Raw genomic sequence first — 7,511 nt, 5'->3', positions numbered from 1 at the left:
GAAAGTATAACTGTTGTACCTCATCCACTGGACCCCAAAAAGACCACCAAGGACCCAACACACCAAAATGCAAAAGCAAAGGATTATGGTGTAAGAGCGAGGCCACTGAGGACAAGTCAGTCTTTGGGTTGCAACAGCAAGAGGTTTATTTAGGACACAGGTACCTGTGGGCACAAAGTCTCCTCGGAGGACTTGCGTGCCCCAGGTTGAGTTCAGGGGTTTTTTTATAAGGCAGAAGCAGGGTACAGAAGCAGAAGTGCGGTTATTGGTTAATTTCAAACACACATAGTAATTTCACCAGTAATTTCAAAGGTATGCAGAGATATGGGGTAAGGGCAGGGGCTGAGGGGAAGTGGGATTGTTAAATGGGAGGTGGCCTCAGAAGCACAGATGTTTTCTAAAGATTTCCTGGTATCGGGCCCCCAGGGTGGTCAGGAGTTCTGTCTGTAAAACTTGTTTATGGCTTAATCTGTGAAGCTTGCCCGGGGCCTGCCTGTCCTGCAGCCTTTTGATAAGGCTGGTTCTGGTTTTTGTTAAGTTTTAACAAGTGGGCTGTGGGCCCCTGGTTTTAACAAGTGGGCTGTGGGCCCCTGAGCACTCATGGCGCCTAGTTTCTTTTTATTTTCTCACTGTTATGAATGTGTAACATAACACTGTTAGAATTCCAATGTAATTTTCTATGTTCATAGCTTTCCAGCCAGAAGACAAGAATGAACAGGCATAGGATTTCATGAACAGAAGAGGAAAAGCACGATTAGCTCAGTCAGTATTAGGATATTCAAAAAGGCAGAAGCAACAGCTGAGAATCATATCCTCTTATAGCTCTGTCTATATCTAAATAATGTTTCTACCAGTTACTTTTGCCTTATAGTGAACTAAATACCTAACAGAGAAAACTTAAAGAGAGAAAAGATTGTGTCATTCGCAGTTTCAGAGAATTCCAGTACATGACAGCAGAGGAGGTGTGGTGGGGAAGTAGTTCAGTATGTCATAGTAGAATACTGTCCTCAAGACAAAGAAAGATGCAGAAGAGCTGGGTGAGAGCAGGGACAGGGATAAGTGTCCAAATTCCTGGCCCTGGTGACCTGCTTCTGAGGGGGACAACAGGGTCATTTCTTCAATTATAAAGGAAATAATGAGGGTCTTCGTTATCCTGGGCCAACAGAAGGTACAAGGCTCTATATCTATTGCATATATATACAAGGATGCATCTGCACGCATGCATATGCATGTCTGTGTGCACAGGTATGTGTGTGTCTGCATGTGTAGTGAGTGTGTGTTCATTTATATGTAACACATTACCCAGCACTTGGGATACATACTAACCTCTAAATTAACACCCAGGTATGAACCAGCATGAATCCTACAGTTTCCTGGAACAGTGAAAAGCTGGGGTAAATTATTAATGATCAAAACTGTGTCAAGATGCCATTGTCGATCACATGAGGGAAAGGGTAACAGAGAGACAGTGCTAATGGACACCACAGAACCAGAGGTCAAGAGAAAGCACCTATCATGTGCAGTCTTATAGTTACTTTTCCCTTTCTTTCTATAATTAATTACTGATTGATGAGGAAATAACAGTTGACTTTGAAAATGGTGGCCTAGAATAGTTCCAGCTCTCTGACTGCACACAGGAGGAAGTATGTCAAGGTTTGAAAGTGTGGTGATTCTCATCCTAGATAATAAGTGATCACTGATTATTCCCATCAGTCCAACAAGGTACAGAAAAGTAAAGAAACAAACAATGAGAAATGCCCGGGGAAGCTAAGAGCAGCTATACCATGTGTGCATGTCTGTCTCTGTGTACATGTGTATGGGTGGGGACACGGGTGTGGAGAGACAGATAGCTGGGCTTGGGTGACTGTACCTGGGAGAATAGTGAGTTCTCTCCAGATGGAAAATAAATCTTTTGGTGTGCTCCTGCCCCTCCCCTACATTGTTAAGAACATTTTGCTGTTCCATCACCTGACAAGCTGGCAGTGACAAGCCAGGGCATAACAGCACCAGCTATGCACGGGGTCTCTGAAGTGGGTTGCTGGCCCCCAACCTGAGTCAGCATTATTACAGATGCAAATCAGTGCATACTCCATTAAATAACACTGTGATGCTGAGGAGGTGGCTCAGTGGTAGAGCTCTGGCCCTGCATAGGTGAGACTGGGTTCCACTCACAGGACTGGAAAAAAAGTAGACAAAGAACAGAGTAGGATTCTAGGAAAATAAATCATCAGGAGGGACATAGTTGAGGATTTGTTAACCAGAAACTGGAATTCTCAGGAGAAGGCAGAGAGGTCTGGAGGAAGAAAATCCAAGGCAAACAGGTGTGAAGGACGGTGATGGAACCCAAAAGTTCCCTGGATGGATGTCTCACCCCAGCCCCTCTGTTAGCAGTTAGCCATATCCCTGTCTCAGGCCTGGTGGAATGAATGCCACAGCTTCAGAAAAGCCAGACAACCCACCCCTCCTGCCAGGATGCCTCTCTGCTGTCCTTGCACCCATTGTCAGCTAGCCATCCGAGCTGAAACAGCTTCTTTGTCCTCTGAAGCAAGCAGCTCCATTAAAAGGGCCCAAGGACACCTTAACTCAGACTCCACGGCTGTGTGCGCCCTTCTTTCTTCCAGTCAAGTAAAATCTGCAACAATTCCCTCCCACCTTCACACAGCCTGTATTACCACAGAGAGGTTGTTGCCACCTCGCTGAATAAACGCTGTTCAGTCTATTGAAAGGTCTGGCTCTGGTCTGTTTTTTACCTAAACTTTATTCTTTCTCGGTTCTTCAGAAATCTAACAGGAGAAGCAACGGCTGAATAAACACCAGAGTCCAGTCTTCTCTACCTACCAAGGTCTTCCCTGCAGACATGGCCACCATTGCCTCACTGACTGTTCTTTAGTTTAGTTCCTAAATCTGTGTTTGAATTACTCCACCCAGCATTGAGCTCAGCAGGACCAGCCATGGGTCACCCTGAAACCATCCCCTGCACTTACATCCACGCTTCTTCCTGTTTATGCTCTTAGGAACAAGAAAGTTGAGCTGGAGAGATGGTGCAGCTGCTTAAAAGCTCAGGCCCACAAGCAAAACAACAAGAGCAGGAAATGTAGAAGTTTCAAACTGCTTCTGAATGTAGGTAAGCTGTGAAAAATGAACTTTTTGCATTCTGAATTAAGACATTTAAGAACTCAAAAGTGGAGAGATTAATGAAAGCTGTGCGGAATTTAATAGGAATCAACTTTAGTAATTTATGTCATGATACAGATACTTATGTGCACTATCATCTCAATTGTTTTAAAACAGAAAAAAAAAAAGAAATTAAATGAAAAAAGAAAACAGGTGGTACAACCATTGTTGGAGAGAGTGCTCAGTGATCACTCTGTGAGGTGCAGATTTGCTGGGGCCTGGGGTCGGCCCTTACCCCTTTCTGGGTGAGTGGAGAGGAGAAATCAGGCACTGGGGAGCTCAGCGGAGGGAAGAACTCAAAAGAGAGGCATGGGACTAGGTGTTAAGCTGTGGAGAAATCTGAGAGGATTCCCAGGGAGCGGAGGCATGTGGACCCAGGCCTTGGGTGACAGAGCAGAGACAGGAAGTATAAAGCATGGAGGACATCGCACAAGTTAAGGGTTTCTTTAACCAGAGAAGAGGCAGTGAGTCCCAGAGAATGGTACAAATTGTATCATGGGTGAGCTAAGGGAGATGGTCAATGTGGGTGTCAGCAGAGGGATCAGTGAGTCACACTGTCCAAAGTGCCGGACAATAGTGAGTCCTCAGTAGGACAAACTTGTGCTCAGGACCCTGGGTTCACACCAGTGCCCCTGATTCCCTCTCCCTACTCCTGTGGGCTATCTCTCTCTACCCTGAATGTGGGATTGGCTCAGCTCTATTCTCCACCGCAGCTCCTCTTTACCCAGACTTCTAGGAAGCACTTGCAGAAAGTACCAGGAGGACAGTGAAAGTAACTGCAGAACTGCCCTGAGCCTCTGAAAGCAAAATGACTCCCCTTCCCTGTGCCTTGACTCACCCTTTGCTAGGATGCTCTTCCCCCTTTCCTCATTGTGATTATCAAACAGATGTTGGTGTTTTTATGCCATGGTTAAGTCACCTAATCTCTAACCCCACTCAGAAGTCCACTGAGTTCAAAAATTGTAATCTCCCTCAACTTTTTCCATTACGAAAACTGCCACTGGGGACTGGGGAGATAATACATTAGCAAAGTGGTTTGCATCACGTGTAGGAGTGTTAGATTTAGGAGGGCAGAAAAGGAAGGAGTTTAAAGTTAAGAAATAAGAACCAGAGCCAGACCTGCAGCAGGCAAGGAGTGTGTCCTTCATTCAGAGAACACAGCCAAGGGCCAAAAAACCCTTCCATGGAATGAGGACATCTGCGCAGAAGGGAGGGTCAGTTTCCACTTTTATAGGAGCTCTGCTGCACACAGCTGCAAGAGTTAACTCCATGCCAGGGTCTGGTGTCCTTGAGGGCCTCTCTCCCAAGATTATTTTCTCAGGCAGGCGAGCTATCTTAGGGCACTAAAGGAGACAGGTTGGCTCCATAAACGTCTCCCTCAGTCCAGGGAGCAACCAGTTGGTAAGACCTGAGCAAGGCAAGCCTGCCAATTAGGGCCAGCTGGCCACTCTAAGGGACTTATGGTTATACTGCTTTTCTAACTAGGCTCATGGCTCTTCACACAGTCTATCAAAGAGGACTTGAGTTGGAGCCCCAGAACTCGTTAAAGACGTGTGGTGAAGTAAGCATGTAGTCTAATCCCAGCACTGAGGAAGGAGAAAGGCAGTTCCCTGGAGTTCACTAGCCCAGCCTAATTGGCAAAGTCCAAGCCAGTAGGAGAACTTGTCTCAAAATAGGGTGAATGTGTTTGAGTAGCTACATCCAAGAGTGTCCTCTAGCCTCTAGACACATACATACACTGTGCACCTATAAACACATGTACACCAACACACACACACACACACACACACACACACACACACACACGCACACTGCCACTGGGTGGGAGGAAGCAAGTGAAGAAGTAACCAAGACAACAAGCATGGGGAACAAGGTCATAGGTCATAGTGAGTGTCTGTAACCATTTGAGGAGCCAGGGCTCACTGGGTCTGAAGATTACTATTTCCCAGCATCAGATGACATCATCTGAGCAGGGGTCTGCAGGTGGGGAAGCAGGAAGATTAGACCCAGGAGACCCTCACGGTGGGCTAGGCTATCACGGATCCTGAGTGGACTCAGGAAACCCTGGAGTTGGACTCAGGCCAGTGTATACACACAAAGCTCTGCTACCCTGAAGGAGGATGGGAAACCCATTGAGTTTATTTATACAAGCCAGCCAGCCATTTCCTGGAAAAGAAACCAAAATCTGCCCTCACTGCAGTCCCCTCCCTGTGGGGACCAAGCTTTCAGCACTCTGATCTAGAAATTGCAGAACAGAGAACAAAGACTGTGTGTGGACTGGGATCTGGAAGGAAATTCAGGAAGTTCGGGCTATACTTCCCAGCTCCTCCTCCCTCCTTAACCTCTTAGAAACCAGAACCCCAGGCCCTTGTGTTCCTCACTTCTTTTTCCTGAACATCCCAGTTTAGATACTTCCATAGAGAACTACCCTGCAAGAGAGCAAGTAGCAACCTGGAAAGAAGCAACATCGCAGGAGGGCCACTGACACGGATCACAGCCACCCCAGGAAAGCAGGTGAGTGAAAGGTTCTTAAGTGCAGATTGAACAAAAACCCTACTTACGATATGAAAGGTGGCACCAGGGCAGATGATCTTGTGTTCACTCAGAGAGTGTTTACAGCAGGGCCTCTTCTGACTGTCTTCTGTACCACAGATCACCTCTAGGCCTCAAGCAGGGAAGCAACATATCTTCTATTCACATGCATATTCCTGGCCTTGTGGGTCTTCTGATGGGAGCTCAAGCTTGGAGAAAGAGGGCAGGTTATGCTACCCAGACACCCTAGGAATACTATACTGTAGTCTTTTTATTTACCCCATGGAGATAAAATCCCAGGGTGAGAACATTATCTGACATTATCTGGCATATGAGAGCTCATGAAGTCCTTCCCTGGACCACCCATGGTATAAGAATGTCATTGGGATGGGTTATGAGGATAAGATGGCTACATGACCTTTTTTTCTCTGACTTGGTTCAACTATTTTATGTACATGGCAGGGCAGAAACTCCATTGATTCTTTACTGAGGTGGGGTTTTTTCAAAGACCACCTTCAGAAAGCACGCTATGTCCAGTACTGACCCCAGGATCATAGAGAGGTATACTTTTCTCTAATAAAGCAGCACATTGGAACTGGGTATGGTAGCAAACACCTTTAATCCCAGCACTCAGGAGGAAGAGGCAGGTGAATCTCTGTGAGTTCAAGACTAACCTGGTCTACACAGTGAGTTCCAGAGCAGCTAGGGCTACAGAGAGACCCTGTCTCAAAAACACAAAAAGACAAAAAAAAGAAAAAAAGACATAGGTCGCCAGGCATGGTGGTGCATGCCTTTAATCCCAGCATTCAGAAGGCAGAGGCAGGCAGATCTCTGTGCGTTCAAGGCCAGCCTGGTCTACATAGTGAGTTCCAGGACAGCTGGGGCTATAGAAAGATCCTGTCTCAAAAAGACCAAATAAAAAGCAGCACATTAGGGGCTGGAGATGTGACTCAGTGGTTAAGAGCACTGGTTGCTCTTGCAGAGGATTGGGGTTCAATTCCTAGTATCCACATGGTGGTTAACAACCATCCATAACTCCAGTTCCACAGGATCCGACGCCCTCTTCTGACCTCTCTGGGCATTGCATGACATAGGTGCACTTACATGCAAGCAATACACTCATACACATAAAATAAAATAGAACTAATAAGTAAAAAGTTTTTAAAGAAACACATTGATTTTCTCTTATACTTTCCATATGATGGTCAAATTAATACCAGTACTTGTGCCTACATTCAGGATCTAGTCTCATAAAAGTCCTTGATATTTTAGATATATAACAAGGCCAGGCTGGTTCCTACATCTCTGAGTCCTTTTGTGAATTCTTAGACTAATTGGATGAGGCATGAACTACACAGAGCCCAGCACAGGAATTCTATACATAAATATCATTTATTCTATGTTGATCATTTGTTAAATTTAACCTAATGGAAGAGAATATGATAATTCATTGAAACACAGTATATTAGACCAAAGAGCACAAATGAATTCTTTCTTACACTGGTGTGCTATGAGAGAGTGCATACTTGGATCCTGTGTAACAGGATTTCTTACTGTGGTCTTAATTTAAAAACTGCAAAGATGCCGTGCATGGTAGTGCACGCCTTTATTCCCAGCACTCGGGAGGCAGAGGCAGGCCGATTTCTGTGAGTTCGAGCCCAGCCTGGTCTACATAGCGAGTTTCAGGCCAGCTGGGGCTACAGGGAGACCCTGTCTCAAAAAGAGTAAAAATAGGGGCTAGAGAGATGGCTTAGCAGTTAAGAGCACTGGCTGCTCTTGCAGAGACCTGAGTGCAAACCCCAGCA

At 45.8% G+C, this 7,511-nt stretch overlaps 3 protein-coding genes across 6 annotated transcripts in view; all 3 read left to right on the top strand.

Moving 5' to 3' along the window:
* LOC103744246 (T-cell-specific guanine nucleotide triphosphate-binding protein 1-like) overlaps nucleotides 1–7,511 on the top strand; it is a 31,483-nt gene that overhangs the window by 19,729 nt on the left and 4,243 nt on the right.
* LOC103744226 overlaps nucleotides 5,578–7,511 on the top strand; it is a 13,768-nt gene continuing 11,834 nt past the window's right edge. The window contains exon 1 of one of the 2 annotated variants that reach the window (XM_029569803.1): nucleotides 5,578–5,688. The gene's annotated coding sequence lies outside the window, so the exon portion shown is untranslated. The remainder of the gene's footprint in view (nucleotides 5,689–7,511) is intronic. The other variant, XM_029569804.1, reaches the window with a different exon arrangement.
* The window catches only part of LOC103744225 (immunity-related GTPase family M protein 1-like), a 39,803-nt gene continuing 37,878 nt past the window's right edge, over nucleotides 5,587–7,511 (top strand). For all 3 annotated transcript variants that reach the window (XM_017801313.2, XM_008845955.3, XM_017801312.2), the window contains exon 1: nucleotides 5,587–5,688. The gene's annotated coding sequence lies outside the window, so the exon portion shown is untranslated. The remainder of the gene's footprint in view (nucleotides 5,689–7,511) is intronic.

This window comes from Nannospalax galili, unplaced genomic scaffold (assembly GCF_000622305.1).
Source record: "Nannospalax galili isolate Female #2095 unplaced genomic scaffold, S.galili_v1.0 scaffold382, whole genome shotgun sequence".
In the NCBI taxonomy this organism is placed as follows: Eukaryota; Metazoa; Chordata; class Mammalia; order Rodentia; family Spalacidae; genus Nannospalax; species Nannospalax galili.
The sequence above is the reverse complement of the archived record's forward strand: the minus strand, read 5'-3'. Positions and strand labels throughout refer to the sequence as shown.